The following is a 20,657-nucleotide window of genomic DNA, read 5'->3' on the forward strand; positions in this document are numbered from 1 at the left end:
TCATCACCAGGGGCTCATCCTCATGACTTCATCTAAACTTAATTATCCTTTGAAGGCAGAATTTGGGGGGGGGACACATTCAGTCCATTAACACCCTCTAAAAACTCCCTGTGATTCATTGTTTACTCTTTGGAATCCTGCTGATGCAGATTTTCAGTTCTATTACATAAGGAAAATTAACTAGAAATAACTGAGTCCTAATTAGTAGCTAAAAATCCTGCATCTCTGAACAGTGGTTCTTAGCCAAGCAGCTTTATTTCTCCTTCTCTGGGATACACAGAGAAGAAAATCAAACATCACAAGACAAATAGTTGAAAGGAAATAACAAGATTCTTTAATAAGTACTAACCAGGGTATTGCTTTCTTACATAAATAAATTAAAGGGCTCTCACAAAGAACATAAGACAAATAAAAGAAACGCCAAAGAAAAGAAATTCTGGAAAATGCCTGCTTTCTAAAGTGGACAGTTCCTTTTTGGTGATATTCTTCTAGAAATTAATAGGCTTCCAGGTAAGTCCAGCTATTCATTTTATGAGTACAACTGATTTGAGTAAATAGAGATAACTATAGTTTATTATAAGATAGTACAGCCCCATTTCATTTCAATGAACTTTAAGCATTTAATGTTCCTTAAAAATTAAAGTGTTTATTGGACTATGAAAATAGCTAAATGATTGAGTGTATTGATTATACATCTATGGCCAATTCATACTATTTAAGTTATGCAAAGCTTTTTTTCATCAGGGCATATAATCCAAACAGACTGGCCATTCAAGAGACCATTTCTAACTTCTGCTTCAAAATTGTATGCTAAACATAAGCTTTCACCTTCCTTCCCTCCCAAAATGCAGTTTAGCTGAATGAACGAAAGGAAGAGCGAGAAACCCATAATGGCAATGGAAGTAGGAAAGCACATTGTCAACAGCCTGTCTTTTAATGGCACGCTAGACTGAGCTAGAATTCATCCTGGTGAAGTCTGCAAACCGTAGTGGCACAGGGAAGGATGAATGTGGCAGAGAGGGCTCTTCTTCTCAAAAGACCCCCAAGGAAGTACGATATTTGTAGATGGCCAGGGCTGAGAATAGGAGAAAGGAAGGGGCCAAAGTTAGAGTAATTAATTGGATGGATGTGGAAAGTCTGGACCCAGGATTCTTTCACAGTCTTCATCCTGTCACTCTGTAGTCCCCGGTGTAACCTCATGAAGCGCTTTATAAATAAAGTGGTGATGCTCCTCCACATCTTCTTACTGTACGTCTACACGAGAGAAAAACAGGAAAAGGCTGCTTTGAACCTTATCAAAAATTATGGTAGAAAACATACAAAGGAAGAGAGAAAGTCTAAAAATAAAATGTATTATAGTTTACAAACCTAGATTAAATCTCTCTTACTTTTTTATTCACATGGCTCTGGCTATTTTCTTTAAGAACATTCTATTGGAGGATCTGTTTAAATCCCCCCTGCCCACTTAACCACACAGCCACAGCCAGGTAGTATAGAATGGAGAGATAGGTGTGGAACAGACTTTCAAAACTGAATAGAAATAATTTGCTTGCAATCAAGAAAGCCAGTGATTTATTAATGTCTATGTGACTAATTAAAAATCATCAATCATTTGAAAAAAACAAGAGTGAACAGAAACAGAAAGAGAGAACAGAAAGAGAGAACAGAAACAAGAGAGAACAGAAAGAGTGAACCATGTGAATAAAATAACTGACTTGAGGAGAAGCAGAGATTAAATAGAAAGAAAAAAAATAAAAACCTCGGATTATTTCCTCAGGAGAGTCTGCAGAGAGTTTGAGGTACTGTTGAAATATCAATTAAGATCAGTCACCAAAAAAACAGCATAATAGGAAAACAAGAAGCATTCTTGAAAAATATGAGCATAATTGATATATGTGGAGTGTTAATTAAACTTGAGGAATGGTTATATCTGGCTTCTTATTTGGTGGGAGTTATAAATATTCTCAATTTTGTAAGAAAGAAATATTTAAATGTCATTTGAAATATAAAATTAATTTCTGAAAGAATACAAGTAGTATATAAATCCTTTATATTAGTAGTAGAAAATATCATGAAATTTCAATCAGTTCTGAAAAGTAAAGGAAAAAGAAGCAAAAGGTCACAAGAAAGCTTAGCAAATAAGATATGTAAAGTATAATAGTGAGTAGAGACCAAATGTATCCAAAATATTAAATAGAATAACCTACTATTTTTAAAGATACTTTCATATTATTATTTTTTAAGTTTACATAATTTTCAGATACATATTTATAAAAACGATACAGGTTTTGAACATAGAATGACATAGTTTTTGAGCAAAGAATGCTAAATGAATAACAATATAAGAAATGGCACATAATCTGTGGCCAAGCCAAATATTGAAAAGATAAATTATGTATTATTTATGCTGCCAGCAGAAATATCATATATTCTTTATGCTGCAAACAATGCTACATTACTATTTATTTTTTAAAAAAGTAAATAACTGACTAAATATTATTGGGAGGAACTTCTGAGGCAGGAAGGTATTCTGCATAAAAGCCACATACGTAATAAGAGCTGCAACACTAAGAGTTTAAATGCCTGACATCTTTGTGTGAAGGAGTGTGACTGGTCTCCCACCAAGAACCAGACAGGGTGTGCAAGGTTGTGTAAGGCACTGTCCAAATGTGGACAGCCTGGACAGTGAAAGCCATTATCAAAGGGACCCTGAATGAGTCTGAGAAGCAAAGCCAGCCCTGGATTGTGCTCACAGCAGTGGCTCCCCCAGCCCTTGCCTATTTGCTTATAGCAGTGAAATCTCTTCTCCAGGCCCACTGCCCATAACTTGCTCTCCACTCAGCTTTGCACCCCTTAAACCCTTGGGATTCTTAGTTAACCAAAAGTCAGTCAAAATGGTCCCAAAAGACAATTCAGAAATTCAAGTATTGGAAAATTAACAGTGATGTGTCTTTTTTTGAACCCAGAGCTCATAGTTAGTCTACGCAATAGTTACAGGTGGAATTCAAGTTTCAGAGTAATGTTTTAATTACATCCTTAATGACCACATCTGCTCAAGTTTTATCTCTGGTATTCACTCGGGTACCCACACCTTGATATGTAAATTTCTCCTCTCTGAATACGCACTGCCAAAGTGTTGAAGATACGTAAGGTGTTTGAAAAAACACTCTTGCAGTAAGGAACAAGAAAACCATTTCTATAATAAGTGTATATCCTTCACTCAAGTTTGTGTCTTCTTTATGACCATAGAGTGGATGCATTTGCTATAATTCCAAGTTAAGATTATATCTAGTCATTGTTTCAGCACACGCAAGCAGTATTTTACGTGCTTAGTATGTGAGGAACATTATACATCGTGTATTTTCATACATAATTTTGATTCTCATAAAGAATTTGAGGTAGAATATTAGTCTCATTTTTAAGTTGAAGATTCAGGGTGTGAGAGGTTAAGGAGATTGCCAAGTTCTTACATCTACAAGGTGGCAGAACCTGAATTTGAACATATTTCAGTCTGCTGTCAAATGTATGCTCCTAACCACCTTATTATATTGCTTTGCAAATTCTACTGTGAAAGGAGATTTAAGCTAAGCAAACTATTCTGCACCACGCAGCCTTCCCCTTTAGGGATGTTGCCCACATGCTTACGTTACTCAGAGGGGCACTGGCTGACACAAGGTAAAGCAGATGGTGTAACTGTGCAATTAACTTTCTTCTGCTTTAACCTTCCTACTTTTTCCTTTTGCACTGACCAACTCATTTATTGGCCAAGAAAAACACAACAGCTTTTTGACGAAAAAGGCTTATCTTTGAGGGACCATCTGAGGAAAAAAATGAGAAAGGAAAGATTAGCAAATGTAAAGTCTTTGACTTTTTTTATACTGTTTGCTTGTATAATTTTTTTCAATTTAAAAAATTTAAAGAAAGTTACTTTGTATGCATAGTAGTTCACCACCTACAGGTCTTAGGAAATAGGGTCTCAATGTTTCAAGTATTTATGGATCTGCAAAACTAAAGTCCAGGTTAATATTTTATATAGTTTCTCATTGCAGCAAATTTTGGTGTGATGACATTAAATAACAGGCATTCTTTATATGAAGAGGCAGCAGGCTCAATGGCTAGAAAGTTTCTCCACAATGGTGAGGAATTTAGCATACTTATTTGTCTGAGAAGAAGATATATTTAATTATTCCTAAATTAAGATGGTATTTTATTTTTGTGAAATTATCTATAATGAAATTCCTTTTGTAGTAAAATAGAATGGAATTCCATAAATGTTTAGAGAATGGCAAGAAACCAGTTACAATTCCCTGTGAATGGAAAATTGAACTTGCACTTTCATGAAACTGTCTGTTGAAAATAAAACCATTAATAGAATAATACTTTAGTTTCATGACAAGCTTTCATCATTTTTATTGAATAGAACTAGGCTAACAAAATATTATGGGAATATTGATTCAGTTGGATTAAAAGAGCTAAAATAAAAACTGCCAGCAAATATTTTTCTTAGGTAAGGACTGATAGTAATCTTTACCATTAATCATATAAGTTTGCCTTCTATTAGTTTTGGTAGTAACACCAGTAAAGCCAAGCATCTGTAGTTCTACCAATTAGTAAACCCTCATAGTATGTCCGTTCTTACAGTCATGTGACATAGGAAATGCAATGAATATGGACTAGGTCTCTGCCAAGTGACCTAGGAATTCTTCCTATTTCCAAAAATAAGGTAAAACGTCCTTTTGTGAATGGTGATATCTAAACTGCATTTGTGGAATCTTTTGTTAACGCCTTCATTATTTTTGGAGCACATATCTCAAGATATGTAATCACCCTCTAAACTTCTTAACTCCTTCTCTAAGAAGAATAATGTAGGAAAGGTAAGGGGAAATTAAGTCTGACCCCGATCAGGGGCATGATGATTTTTAAAATATTTATTTTATCCTTTTTAAATTTTTCAGCATGTCAATTTCCTTCTAAATTAATTGAAGTTCTAATAAAATAGATACACCAGATATATAGCAACAAACTAAGAGAAACCTAAGTGCATAGTTTTAATTATATAATAGAAAAAAATATATGACTCATTTTTTTTCCTGAGGTCAAAAAAAATATAAGACTCATTTTTTTCTTTTTTTTCATAATTTTAAAAATACACTATTTTTAAAATTATGCAACAAAGCAGTGACTAAGTGCTTTGTGGGAAGATAAAAGCTATTTATCTGTAAATTAAGATTGAGAAGGTAAACTTCTATAAGAAAAGTTTGCAGACCTGCAAATAAAATTTCTTAAAAATAAGTACTAATAAATATTTTTGCTATTAGCTGATGTAATGTCCAACATTTTTAAGGGATTATATAGTGTACTATGTGTCATTCCATACTCTACTAATACTCACACCATACACATATATACACACAAAGTATACATATATATAAATATATATACAAAGTATACATATATATACACAAAGTATAATTTTAAACATGTAATACATAAATCTATACATTTTTTATGTCAAGATTATTCAAGTTAAACTTAATATTATTGCATTATATTTAGATTTAGATATTTAGATAAATATTCATTATATTTAGATTCATGTGTACTAAAAGTAAATGTATAATTTTGTGGGGCTGTGGATTTACTTATTTGCATCTGGTTTGTTTAAATGGAAATACAAAACAAGGGTAAATCTTCAGCATCAATGTAGTCTTTCATTAAGATCACTCTTAATAAAGGTTAGAAAACTCGTTAGTGTATGTTGAAGTTAGAAAGTGTGGTGGAACAGATCAAGTTTTAGTCTAGAAACCTTGTCTTAGTTCTAAGATAATCTTTAAATTCTTTTGGGAGAGTGGGTACCTTGCTTAGCCTTTTAAACCTTATATTTTACATCTTTAAGATCAGAGTGCCTGGGGTAGTTTCCATGTAATATCTTTCTTATGTTTTCAAATTAGTTTAAAATAATAGAATAATAATAGCAATAATCAGTTATAGTTAACTATAAATAATGATTATAATTTCTAGAGATCTCATTCTGTGTCAGGCACTATCTAAGAATTTACATGTATACTTAATATAAGGCTCGGATCAACTCTGTGAGACGAGAAATATTACATACATACATACATACAATACATACGATAAATTACTTGTATCCAGAATATGTAAAGACCTTTCAAATGCAATTTTAAGAAAGCCAATTTAGAATGGGCAAGTGATTTGAACAAACACTCACCAAAAAATATAAACATATGATACATAAGCACATGAAAAATAGTCAAATATACTGATTATTCTAAAAAAGCAAGTTAAATAACCTACACATCACTTAAAATGGCAATTAAAAAGTCCAAACATACAAAAGGTTAGTGAAGATAAGAAGAAACTAGAATTTTCATTCACTGAGACAATCAGCTAGAAAAATAGTTTGACAGTTTTGTTAAATTTAATAATACACCTACCTACCATATGTCTAGCCATTCTACTCCTCAGTATATACCTATGAGATATGTAAGCATATGTCAATACTTTTGCATGAATATTAATAGAAGCCTTACTTATAATAACTCAGATCTGGAAGCAATTCAAATGTTCATCACTAGTTCAATGCATGAACAAACTGGTATATCAATACTTTGGAATATTACTCAAGAATAAAAATGAATACATGCTACAAGATGGATGAAATCTCAAACTAATTTTACTGAGTTAAGGAAGCCACAGCCCTCATAAAAGAATGGATACTATATAATTTCATTTTGATAAAATTTCAGAATGTGCAAAATAATCTAAATAGATATGAAAAGCAGATCAGAATATGCCTGGAGATGAGGAGGGGGTAGGAATAAAGAGGAAGGAAAGAAATACGAAGGCGCATGAGGAAACTTTGGGGGAAAATGAATATGTTCAGTGTCTTTTTATAGTGAGGGTTTCACGGGTGTTTCCGTATTTCAGAACTTAAACTGTACACTCTAAATATGTGTAACTTATTGTATGTGAATTATTCTTTAAGACAGCTGTTGGAAAATTTAACTTAAGATGCATTAATTTCATGTTATTTTATAATACAGTAGAAAGTTCTGGTTGCAGTTCCAGAAGAAGTAACCCTGATTATATAAATTCAAAATGAACTCCTCTGGCTGACAGTACAAAATAAAATGTTGGAGTGAAAAAAATTAATACAACCTGGGAATTTAATAATAGAAATTATTATTAATATTAATTTTAATTGTATTTAATTAATAATAATTATTAATAACAAGTAATATTTATTCATTATTTACCATGTTCTAGGCCTTTTTCTGAGATCATTCCATGTATATTATTCGAGTAATGTAACAAGCCACTGTACAGTCTTCCTCTGGAAATCTTGAAAAATTATCTTGATAGCCACATGGACTTCTGGATATTTTCCATGCCGTAATTCTACTGTTACCTGGAAAGAGTCTGGGTGAATAACCTGCCTCTGTTATTTCCAGAGCCTGGTCCTATAGAGTCATGGCCACTCTCTTCCAAGATATAATTTACATATGGTCTGATAGGCAAGTGAACAAAATAATAATATTCTGAAATTTTTGTCTCTGTTCTGTGTCTGAAAACTTTTCATGCATGCTAGTTTTTAATATTTTTTTAGAGTGTAAGGAAAAAGATTGACTCTCACTGTCACAGTAGAAAGGGGTGGTAGTGGATACGTTGTAATTAGATATCATGACTGTTAGTCACATCAAATGTATACGGATTTAAGGCACATTTAACCGTTTGGAAGCAATTCTTGTCAAAATTCAAGAAGCTTAACCATTTACAAATTTCTCTTTTTGTCTGTTCAGTCAATATTGTCTGAATCTCACCTCTAATGTTCTTGAACATGAGGATAGGATCAATATTTTTATTTTGACTACTTAGCACCTGGAAAAGTAAATAACACATAGCACAAGCCCAGCGTATACTAGTTTAACTGAACTGAATTCAAAAGAGATAAGTCTCAGCTTGCTCTAATAAATCTTTTCTTTGTCATTATATCCATTTTTCTCTCTGCCGATCCCATTTATTATCCAATATGAGCATTTTATGAGCTTTCATTAAGGAAGTCAGAATAAGATAGGAATATAGAAGGAATAGAATTTCAAGGTTGCTTCATGTGTAATGATTTTCATAAGTTTCCTAATTTCTGCTTTCACATTTCATATAATTTTATATTGCAAACATTATTCATCAAACCTGGAAGTTTTAATTTCCTGATTGAAGAGGTATCCTTTAGATCCTGTTCATACTTTCATATTTAACCAATACACTATTTACTCTAATTTTGTAAAAATTTAATTTAATCACTTTCTGTGCAATATCTTTGATTTAAATTTTATTTCTTTCAAATTTATGAAATGGTTATATAAATAAAGTGTATTTACATTAATCATTTATATCTTAATACTCTTTTCTAGTACAGAATGTCAAGTATTCACCTTTAATTTAAAACCTCTATAAGATGTTTCAATGTATTTATACTATATACTGCCTATGATTTTTACATCTTTAACATTTATATCACGTGATTATTTTGCCCAGAAGTTAGGAGTTCAGTTACTTTTCCAGAATATACTTTCTCTCTGTGTAAAAAAAAAATTTATTAGTGAATAAAATAATTGATTTATCAGAGAAAAATAATATGGAAAATATGCTTTTAAAATGCTCAGAGCTCAAAATTAAAAAGGCATTATGTAAATATGAAATATAGAACTTGTTATATTTTGTTAAGGCCCAATATATTTGTCAACATCATTTATAAAATTCAGACCATCATTCCAACTCTTATTCATAGTGTTAACTGTTGAATCAATGTTAAGGAGGTGGGATGACAAAGGTCTTCCTATATGTCATATGTTCAATATTTCATGATAATAAAGTGATTAAGAAAAAAATCCATAATCAATATTGTCACACTCTAAACAAGAGTGTTATCTCTGTTTCTTTTCTACCATACTGTCAAGATTACTGAGTGCCAAAATAGAAGTTGAAGATAGCACATGATACATTACATTTTGGCCTGTCTACAACACATATATTTGAATTTTTAAAACATAACTCTTGAGCTGAAATTCACAAAAATATATTGGTTAATACATTTGTGATCATTTTCTAGTAAAATGGAATCCAAATGTTTAATACATTATGAAATTGTAGTGACCAAAGTAAAATATTGATTCCTGACTGCTCAGTTTTTTGGAAATTTTATCATTGAGTTTTAGGGCAGGGAAACCTGATAGTTTAAACTTCTGAAAGCATTTAGATCTTTGAAGAGAAATAACACAAGTCCACACTCAAATCTGAAAATACTTTGTATCCATTTAGTTCTATGTTGAGTTTTAAATGGTTATTTAAGTACATGTGTTCAAAATAATATTGTAGTTTCCATCATTATGTATCTGGGGGTGTGGGAGAGGGAACCAATAAAATTAATCTCTGTAAGCTTCCTAGACAAAAAAATAAACTTACCAGACTAACTTTGAGCAAAAATTAAATTTATACTCCAGGCATCAATTCTGAAGTTTATTATTATAATGAAATTATCAGGAAATCATTTGATGCCATTTTTATAGATTTTAAAAAGTAAATGTTGAGATCTATAACTAGAAAATAACTGTGTTCCTAAGAAAAACCTACAAGACTTGACAATTATCATGTTTTTTTAAGGGTCAGTGGATCTTTTTATATAGCTTTTTTTTTTTATTAGAGTAAAAATGAAAATTCAGTTAAAAATAAATTCAGTAAAAAAAAAAAAAAAGTCACCATGAAGTAGGTTGTAGTAAGCTAACAGTGACCAGTGGGTATGTTATTGTGTCCATGACAAGTTCAAACTTGACTAATTATTTAGATATCTGTCTTTGTATTTTTTTTTTTGAAAGAAGGAACATGATTTTATTGGAATGTTTTTAGTACAGTGTTGGAAGATCTTCGAATCCTATATTCTAAACCAATACAAGCACTGCAAATGATGTAGTTCCTGAATCTATTTGACATCATATCTACCAAGGGAATGTTATAATACAAATCTCTTTAAGTTGGTTAATGTAATTTAAGTTGGAAACTGAGCAACTTTGGTATATTCATATTTCTCTGACTCCCTATTTTGGCTAGATGTACGCCAAATCAACCGCCATGCAGCAGAGTCAGACAGGACCAATATATTTGGTGGTTTCACTAAAATGTTTCCGCATAAGCAGCAAGGGACTCAAGTTCTGGGATTAAGCTGCTCTCAAGGCCGTCTTCATCTTTTTTGAACTGGACCATCAAATAGTTAAGGTCTACATTGCCACTGCGCAGGGCTAAGTCTACTCTATTTAGTTGATAGATGTACCAGAAGTACTTTAAAATACAAAAGTGGAGATAAATAACCATAGAAACAATCAGTTCTTAATTCAGAGAATGACAATATCGATTTTTATATCTTTATCTGAAGATCATTATTTTAAAACTAGCTCTATGTGTTAGACTCTTAAATCTTAGAGGAAATGACTACCTTTAAACCAACTGGTTTTAGTCATTGTCAACACGTCTACACTGGGATGCCAAGCTGTCTACCTGTGTGCGTTCATAACTACATTTTCATTTCTCTATGCATAGAAATTTCAAGAAATACAGATAACACTCGTTTGTCAAAAATAAAAATTACATACATCTAAACAGGCTCTTTACCTATCTCAAATCAACTCTTGTCTAGATAGAGTCCATCGTATTGCATAGCTGACCTTAACCAGGCTACACTGTGATGTTTTCTCAAAAGCCCTCTTAAGGTACAGAAGAATGCTAGTCTCTGCAGTGACTAAAATGATACTTTTAAACTTTGATTCAACCTCTGCTGTAGTGAAGTTTGACACCTTAAAGATTGCTATTCAGGTTTGTTAACAACTGAAATAGATTTCATTTTTCCACCCACAGAATTTAGATCAGAGACTTTCTTCTCTTCAAGTTTTGAGATTCAGCAGAAGGAGGAGATTGTTATTTATTATTCCTGGGCTTTGTCTGTGCAGGGACATTTTCTTCTTTGGGGGAGGAAGCACTCAGTTGGTTATCCACCAACGTGCACCTAGGAAAATTCAGAGTCGATGCTTGCCACCTACCACCAGGGATGGGGGCACCTCACTCAGAAGTCGTCAAAAGCCACCTGTGGATAAAGCTATCTTCCCTCCACCATCACTCCTGGGGCCACCATTTGAACATTAACTTCATGGAGCAACTAATGTTTATTTATTTGTCCTTTTTTTGTAGGCCTTTCTCACCCACATTTTTCATTTAACAGCTTTAGTTAAAATAATCCGTTGCCTAGGAGGCTTGCTACTTGTGATTACAAAAGGCAAAAGACCATGAAATCAACACTAAGGAGATAATATTTAAATATGTATTTGGAGGCACCCACAAAAAATTCACCTTTTTATCATGTCAAAAGCAAAACAGAGATCAGACTAGTAAATATGAGGGGATTTAGGGAAAGAAGTCTTTGTTGTGATGGAAATCCACAACATGAAACTCTTGGAAAAAAGGCAAAGTAAAAGCTAGAGCTAAAAACAGGACATTAAGAAAGACAAGATGGCAGAACATGAGGTGCATCTGGGATGGACAGAGCGTGAATGTGACAGTGAACTTGCAGACTTTCTCAAAACAATTTCTCAATCAGCTCTATTGCTGAACATAATTTTGGAATTTTAGAACAAGGTATTTCAGATAAATGACAGTTATGTTTTTTAGAAGTGGCAATAAAAAACTACTGAACTGCATTGCCTCTGATATGTCTAATGTTTACCAGAAATAAACGTGTCAGTGGCCATCTTCAGCGACATAAAATTTGGTCCAAATTAAGCATGATAACCAAAATGGTTTATTGGAAACCTGATCACTAAAACAAATACTCAAAATTCAGGGTATTATAAATTCTCTAAGGTTCACTCAGAAGTAAAAGGCTAATTCTCTACAGGGTTTCACCCAAATGTCCATAGGCATTATCATTTTATATTTACACAGAGGCTTTAATCTGAGGTGACCTTTGGTAACCCTGAAATACATAAACTATGAACTTCCACAATGGAATTATAAACTTGAAAGTTGTGGCCTCAAAGCACTGATAGAACAAAGGAAAAAAAGGTCACGTATCAGAAAAAATCAAGGTAACAAAAACATTTCTCATTTAAGAGTGTTCACTTAAAGATCAAATAACCACTGCCCTCCCCACCAAACTGAAAATAAATGGTCGAGAGTTTTAAGAGGGAGAAAACAGTGGACCTCAGAGTATACAAAGATCTGATGCTTTTGCATCAATATAACTGCTTAGTCCTAAAGCTAGAAAATCAGACAAATGCACGCAAGTCAGAAGCCAGAGCAGTCTTGCTTCCACACCTCACATCCTGGATTTACAGTGGGACGTGGCTGAACAGGTAAGATGCAGATTCACCGCTGTGGGTCCTTTGAATCGCCTCTGCCAAGATCATCGAAATGTCAATAACCTGAATCTTGACATTAAGCAGTGTTTCATTTTGTCCTCTGGGGACAGTGTTTATCACAACAACAGCGTCAAAGGCGGCATTATTTATTCTGGAAATAGCTGGCCCAGAGAAGATCCCATGGGTAAGGATAGCATAAACTTTGGTGGCTCCGGCTGAGAGTAGCTTGTCCACAGCATGGCAGATGGTGCCACATGTGTCGGCCATGTCATCCACAAGGATGGCCACGTGGTCCTTCACATCGCCCACCAGCACCATCTGGTCCACTTCCTTTGCCTTCTTCCTCTCCTTGTGAATCAAGGCAAATTCCACATTCAACCTGTGTGCGATTGACGTGACCCTTTTGGCGCCCCCAGCGTCAGGTGAAACAGTGATGCAGTTTCTCCACTCGGTGATGTTCTCCCGAATCCAATGCAGGGCCGCAGGCTCCACGTACAAGTTATCCACGGGGATATCAAAGAACCCCTGGATCGGAGAGGCATGCAGGTCCAGGGTGATGATGTGATCTGCCCCAGCGACCGAGAGCATATTGGCCACAAGTTTCGCTGAAATCGGAGCATGACTCTTGTCCTTTTTGTCTTGGCGGGCGTACGGGAAGCACGGGATCACGGCGGTCACCCATCAGGTTGCCGTTGACTTCTCCGCAGCCACTCTGGATGATGTACACATCTTCCCCCTCACACTTTCGCCAGTCTCGACGCTGGTCTCCTGGTTGCTGAACTTCTTAGTGACCAGCTTGCCCGGCTCCAGGCCCAGCCGGTCAACCATGCGCTGGGACAGGTCCTGGTGCGAGCTGCCGCTGCAGAGCATGATGTTGGGCATGGTCAGGCGCGGGGCTCCAAGCGGCGTGGGGCGGCGGAGGCGGCGGTGACACGGGGACCTGTGGGGAGAGCTGGAAAGAGCGACTGGCGGACACTGGGAGGAGCAGAGCTCTTTGTATTTTTAAGCTATATAATACAAGGTGTTTGTTTTATAAATCCAACGTACAATAAAGGCTTTAACTTCTTATGCATTTATACGTATTCCTTTACCAAACTATTCATTAGTAAAAGTATAACAACTATTATGGATTTGTCAGAAAGAAACTTTTGGCTCATACATCAGGACAGTCATGGGAGATAATGAAATTATATCCTTATCAATTGTAACAAAATATCGAAATAACTGTATAAAAAACAAATCTTGATTATACATGGATGGATATTAAGTATAAATTTTAAAAATTTAACTTAATTTAAGAATTTAAATGTAAGAAGATTTAAAATCTAAATTCTATCTGTCAATGCTAAATTGGATTATTAAAAAATATTCCAAATAACATAAACATTTAGGTAAATCAATCATAATTAAACAAATAGAAAGCTTAAATCCTACTGATGGATTGATTCTGAAGTTATTCTGTCATGATATATAGCTCTTCAATTTAAAAACTAGGACTTTGTCATACTATAATAATTAACTATATTATTTTTTCTATACTGAATATACAGTTTGAATTTTCAGGGGCAACTTGATCTTTTTTGGGTGGAGTGACTTTCCCCACATCTCTCTCCTAAGCTTTCAACTATATAACCATCCATGCAACTGCTTGGATCTAATAATTTCAGTGATCTCTCTCTCTCTCTGTCACAAACACACACACACACACACACACACACACACACACAAATAGCACTGCTACCCTTCCATCGTTCATGCATTTACCGTGAGTCAGGAAAATTTTCTCACAGGTTGGAGCATAGCCCTAAAGATACTTGGTTGGTTCAGGAATAATTATTTCCATTTAAAATGAGTAATAATAGAAGTGGACCTATCATATCAGGTATAAAAAATTCTATAGGGATAATAGATGACCAATAAGACAGCACAAAGAAGACTATACACACAAAATTTTTCTCATACATTACATTAAATTCATGTACAGAGATTTCTTTTAAAAATTATATAAGTCAATAAAATACATAATTTAAAGTTCTTAGGAAAAAAGTTTAGAATTCTAAAAGTATAGAATATAAGCTAGAAAAGTTCAGAAAAAAAGAGGAAGAGACTATAAAAGTATTGCAGAAATAAAGATTTCTTTTAAGGCCTCAAAAAAGAGAATGATTTAGCTCAATACAGTTAATGAAAATAAACATGAGCTCAAGTGTAAGTGAGCAGAATAGAGGGGAATAAGCAAAAAGTTAAGTTGTTTACAGAGACATTTCTTAGATGTGCATGATAGTCAGGTATACTCCATATATCTGTATCCGCAATATATCCATAATTGATATCTTTGAGGAAGAGAGACAAATAAGCTGGTTACAGAAATACTAAAAAATATGACAAAATATTCCAAAAATATATGAAGACTTCAGAATGTAACATACATAAATATGTAAAACTAAATCACTTTGCTGTACATCTGAAACTAGCACAACGCTGTATATCAACTATACTTCAATTAAAAATGTATATAACACAATGTATCATATACTATTCCAAATAAGAAATGCTGGATACCAATAAAAACTGTGCCATGTTTGTAAGATGAAGAATAAATCCTTTGAAAGTACAGGGAGTAAAAGTTATCTCCTAACTTAAAAAAAAAAAAAAAAAGTTGTCTGAATTCAGATATTAAAATTGGGAATTCAGAGCTAGAAGAAAATGAACGATGACTATAAGGTCTTTGGGGAAAGAAAGAGTGACCAAAGAATTTTAAACTGAGTGAAACCATGTTTAAATATAATAACAAAAGGAAAATATTTTCAAACATGATGAAACTTTTAGAGAATCTTCTCATTTTAAGAAAAACTGCTGCACAAATAGTTTTAGTCAACTGAGAAACAAGAATGTACGCAGTGACATCAGCAAGATGGTGGTATAGGAATTTCTAGCACTGCCCCCTCCCCAAAACATCGATTTGAACTATCCATGCAAAAAAATACTTTCACAAAGAGCTAGGGATTCCAGGTGAGGATTTATAGCACCCAGATAAAGCACAGAAATAGGCATCGAAGAGTATAAAAGAGATAGATCCATGTTATCACCATCATTCAGCCCACGCTTAAACTCAGGGAGCCCAGCACTGAGAGACACACCATGGGAAAAGAAGAGTGAAATGAGCAGCTGAATTCACTGCAGACCCCAATGTTGGCCAGCTCTAGCACAAGGCCAACTCCTACAGCTTTAGTTGGGAAGCTCCCATTAGACTCCTGTAACTCATGCCTCCTGGCCCATCCCTGCACAATCTGGCTCCCCTGGTCCCAGGCAGCTCCCGTGGCCCAGGGCTCCAAACCAGACCCTGTAAATCTGGCCTCCTGGCAGGCATCTGCCAAACCAGTTTCCTGGCTAGAACAGCACCAAGGTGGCCCCCACTACCTATTCTCTAGACTAGTTCCTGCAGACCAGATATGGAAATCAAGCAACACACTCCTTAACAAGCAAGGGGTAAAAGAAGAAATCAAAAGGGAAATCAAAAAACATCTTGAAACAAATGAGAATGGAAACACAACATACAAGAATTATGGGCTGTAGCAAAAGCAGTTCTAAGAGGTAAGTTATAGTGATAAATGCCTAACAAGAAAAAAGAAAGATCACAAATAAACAACTTAGCATTACAACTCAAGGAACTAGAGAAAAAAGAACAAATTAAGCCCAAAATTAGCAAAAGGAAGGAAATAACAAAGATTAGAGCACAAATAAATAGCAGAAAAACAATAGAAAAGATCAATGAAACTAAAAGCTGTTTTTTTAAAAAAAGGTAAACAAAATAGATAAACTTTTGGCTAGATTAAGAAAAAAGAAGACTCAAATAAAATCAGAAATGAAAGTGGAGAAATTACAACTGGCATCACCAAAATACAAAGCATCATGAGACAACCATGAAAATTATACACCAGCAAATTGAATAACCTAGAAGAAGTGGATAGATTTCTAGAAACATACAACCTACCAAAATTGAATCATGAAGAAATGAAGAAATAGAAAAACTGAACAGACCAGAAGCAAGTGAGGAGATTGCATCAGTTTCCTTACTGATTCAATCCCAACACAGAAAAGTTCAAGACCAGATGGCTTCACTGGTGAATTCTATCAAACATTTAAAGCCGAATTAAGGCTAATCCTTCTCAAACTCTTCTAAAAAATTGAAGAGGAGGGAGTACTCCCAAACTCATTTTATGAGGCCAGCGTTATTACTCAAATACCAAAGCAAGATAAGGACACTACAAGAAAACTACAGCCCAATATCCCTGATGAATATAGACGCAAAACTTTCCAATAATATACTAGCAACTTGAATTCAACAGTACATTAAAAGGATCACACACCATGATCAAGTGGGGTTCATCCCTTGAATGCAAGCATGGTTCAACACATGCAAATCAATAAATTTGATAACCACATTGATAGAATGAAAAATAAAAATCTCAATAGTTGCAGAAAGAAGCTTTTGACAACATTTAACATCCCTTCAAGATAAAAACTCTCGATAAATGGGTTATAGAAGGAACCTACCTCAACATAATTAATGCCATATATGACAAATCCACAGTTGACATCATACTCAATGGTGAAAGTTTGAAAGATTTCCCGCTAAGATCAAGAACAAGGCAAGGGGGCTTGCTCTCACCAATTTTATTCAATATAGTACTAGAAGCCATAGGCAGAACAAATAAGCAAGAAAAAGAAATAAAAGGCATCCAAATTGGAACGGAAGAAGTAAAATTTTCTCTGCAGATGATATGATCTTATATATATAGAAAATGCTAAAGACTCCACCAAAAAATTGTTAGAGCCAATTAATGAATTCAGTAAAGTTGAAGGATACAAAATCCATATGCAAAAATCAGTTGTATTTCTATGTATTAACAATGAACTATCTGAAAAAGAAACAAAGAAAAACAATTCCATTTACAATTGTATCAAAAGTAATAAAATATTTAGGAATAAATTTAAACAAGGATGTAAAAGATCTTTACACTGAAAATTACGTGACATTGATGAAAGAAACTGAAGAAGACACACAATAAATGGAAAGATATGCTGTGTTCATGGATCAGAAGAATTAAAATACAAGAGGATACCAGGAAAATAATCACAAATAGAAGAAACATAATAATTTGAAAAAGATGATAGTATAGATACAGACCTGGTGACATGATCAAGAACAAACATTATGGAACATTTTAAACAATCTACAAGTTGAATACAGTAGAACAAAATGAAAGAGACATGGGTCTTAATGAATTGAGAGACCCCATACTAACCCTGGGCACACTACCTGAATATGATACATAAACCTGTCAGATCCACTATTATTTTGCTCTATTACAGCTCCCTTGACAATACAAAATTGAAGATTATAAACAACTATATGATTAATCAAAAATAAAACCTCCTTGATATTGAACTAACACAATAAAAGTTAACTGCCATTTTCCTTAACAATATTAGATAGATTGGTAAGCTAATATTGTAACATTATAACATAAGTATCACATGATGTTACCCAGTATTAATATTCTTGTTAAAAGCAGGAATAAGAGAAGAGTGTTTATTATTACCAAATCAAAATAGGCAAAATATTTGAGATGACATCTAATGTAAAAAATATAAAAAAGGCTAATTACATCAAATTTTTCAACATTACTAGTCATCAGGTAAATGCGATTTGTAACCATAATAAAGTACCATGACATATCCATCAGAATGGCTGATACTAAAAAGACTGAGAATACCAGTTGTTAGCATCAATATGGAGCTATGGGAAAACTCATCCACTGGTGGTGGGAATGCAAAATTGTACAATTCTGGAGAACTGCTTGATAGTTTATTAGAAAGTTAAACATGCATGTAAATACAACCCAGACTTTTTCTATCAACAGGTGAAAGCTTATATAAATTATGTTATATTCGTACAATGGAATACTAATTAGCAAAAAAAAAAAAAAATTATAGATACACACAACAACATGGATGGATGAATCTCCATAGCATGATGCTGAGCGTGAGTGGTCAGAAACAAATTAGGGAAAACTGTATAATATTATTACTTTTTTAAATAGCTGACATTTTTATTAGTGCTAGCACAATCTCAGCATATTTCAATAAAAAGGGAATGTAATACACACTACCATATATAAAATAGATAACTAATAAGGACCTACCGCATAGCACAGGGACCTCTACTCATTACTCCGTAATGACCTATATGGGAAAAGAATCTAAAAAAGAGTGTGTATGTGTATAACTGATTCACCTTGCTGTACTCCTGAAACGAACACATCATTGTAAATCAACTACACTCCAATTAAAGAAAGGGGGGGGGGGGTGGGTACCTTCAAAAAACAGAAGCAGTAGAAAAGGTTTCTTCTAACAAAGGAAAATAAATAGCAAGATTAAAATTATTTTAATCTTAAAATAAGCTTTACATAATGGCTTTAAAGGACTGGTCAGATTCCATGTAATTTATAACAAACAATAAATTTGCTGGCCGCAAGTCCAAAGAACTTGCACTGCAGCAAAATGCTGGAATAGGGCATTCGCCACAGTCAAATGGAATCATGCAGCTTTACCTAGCCTACAGACAGATTTTCAATCACTGGCAAAGCCATGTTGAACCTAATGCATTATAAGAACCTGTACCAAGTTAATTTAACCAAATGTAGTCTGCTTTTATGATCTCAACTCTGTGCCCTGAAGGTAAACATCAGCCAATTTCTCCTCAAATAAAGTGGATTTTGAAGTTTATTAAGACCTTAACACACAAAACTATGTGCTAAGTATCTAAATTGAGCAATTTGGAAGGTGTTGCTTATACCATCCACATCATGATTTGCTAACCTTGAAGATAATTTTTAAAATTCCATTATTTTCTTCTTTAAATGAGTACTTAAGTATTTGATGATTATTAACAATTTCAGTAAAGCATTAAAAAGTTCTTTGGCAAGTATCAAGCCTAGTCCCCAAAATGCCTTTAGGGGCCTAAGCAAGCTGAGAATGTAATATAACAGGGAGAACCAGAGATACTGCATGCTCCATCTAAGGCATTCAAAATCAAAAAGAAAACACAAACACTTGTCTGTGGGCTGACGAATGGGCCATAAGTTTGTAACTCCCAAATGAAAGCTTGGAACCTGAATCTGAAGCTTTTTCCTAATATAGTTGCTTCCTGACACAACGTCTATATAATAGATTCTTTGTAGATTTTGATTAGTGCAAAGTAGTTTACGTATGAGCCGTGACACTCACCTGGAGATTTCTTGTCACATATTTACATGTTCTGGATGGGAGTTAACTATAAGTAATTGGAATATTTTAAAACAACTCTTTTTGGCTTTCTATAAGATGGCAAATAATTGTTTTCATTACATAAAATGAAATACCACTACTGAAGTAGCATTTTACCTGCGTAAGAAACCGGTCAGTTGCTCTGTTGTGCTTGGCTAACACACTTAGCAGAGAAGGATTAGCATGTTCAAACTGAGGATTGTAGGTGGAGTCAGACTTAAAGAGTCTCACTTTTTCTTTCTCCAAGTTGGTGGGCTTTATAGCAGTCAGTATACAAAATTTCCTTCCAGAAAATTCATCTCCTTTTTCAAAACTTCTAGACAGCTGAGGCTGCGGCTTTGGCTTTGGAAGAGTAGAGAAATGGCATCGCTTGACCTTTCTTTCATTTTTGGGTGTAGGTGGCAGTACTATGCTGTTTCCTGTAACAGAGATACCATGTGTGAACTTTACAGGACTTGACACTGAACTAGTGACAAAAACAGCAGGCTGCCTTTCTAGGCAGTACCAAGTACCACTGCACATCACAGGCACAGCTACGTGAAGAGCTATGCGATTTGCTGGGTGTTCTACATCTTTTGGAGTAGGTGGAGGAAGACTGTTTTTGTGAATGATGCTTTCTCCTCTTTGCTCTGTAGTAGGACATTGTAACTACTGGTTCCAGTTGTGAAAATGTCCTGTAGTATTCCAGGAGATAAATGTGCCATGCTTCTTTTGCTGTCAATGATCAAGGACTCTTCTGCATTTAGAATAGACTTCTTAGCCAGTTCTTGCTCAGGCCAGTGAAGCTTTTCCGTCACGCGAATGGACTCCAGCATCGTCCCAATGAGGCCCCGGGCGGCGGGCTCCGCGGGCGCTGGGGGAGAGGGCCAGACAGGAACCGCGAGGGCGGCCTCTAGCCTGCGG

At 34.4% G+C, this 20,657-nt stretch overlaps 1 long non-coding RNA gene and 1 pseudogene across 2 annotated transcripts in view; one reads left to right on the plus strand and one right to left on the minus strand.

Moving 5' to 3' along the window:
- Positions 1 to 20,657, plus strand: part of LOC309627682 — a 478,350-nt gene that overhangs the window by 163,896 nt on the left and 293,797 nt on the right. The gene's annotated exons all lie outside the window — the stretch shown is intronic.
- LOC309627785 (ribose-phosphate pyrophosphokinase 2 pseudogene) lies at positions 9,875 to 14,069 on the minus strand (annotated as a pseudogene). Its single transcript has one exon. The product of its transcript is annotated as a ribose-phosphate pyrophosphokinase 2 pseudogene (transcript).

The sequence above is a fragment of the Balaenoptera borealis genome, assembly GCF_965194805.1.
Source record: "Balaenoptera borealis genome assembly, chromosome: 4".
NCBI lineage: Eukaryota > Metazoa > Chordata > Mammalia > Artiodactyla > Balaenopteridae > Balaenoptera > Balaenoptera borealis.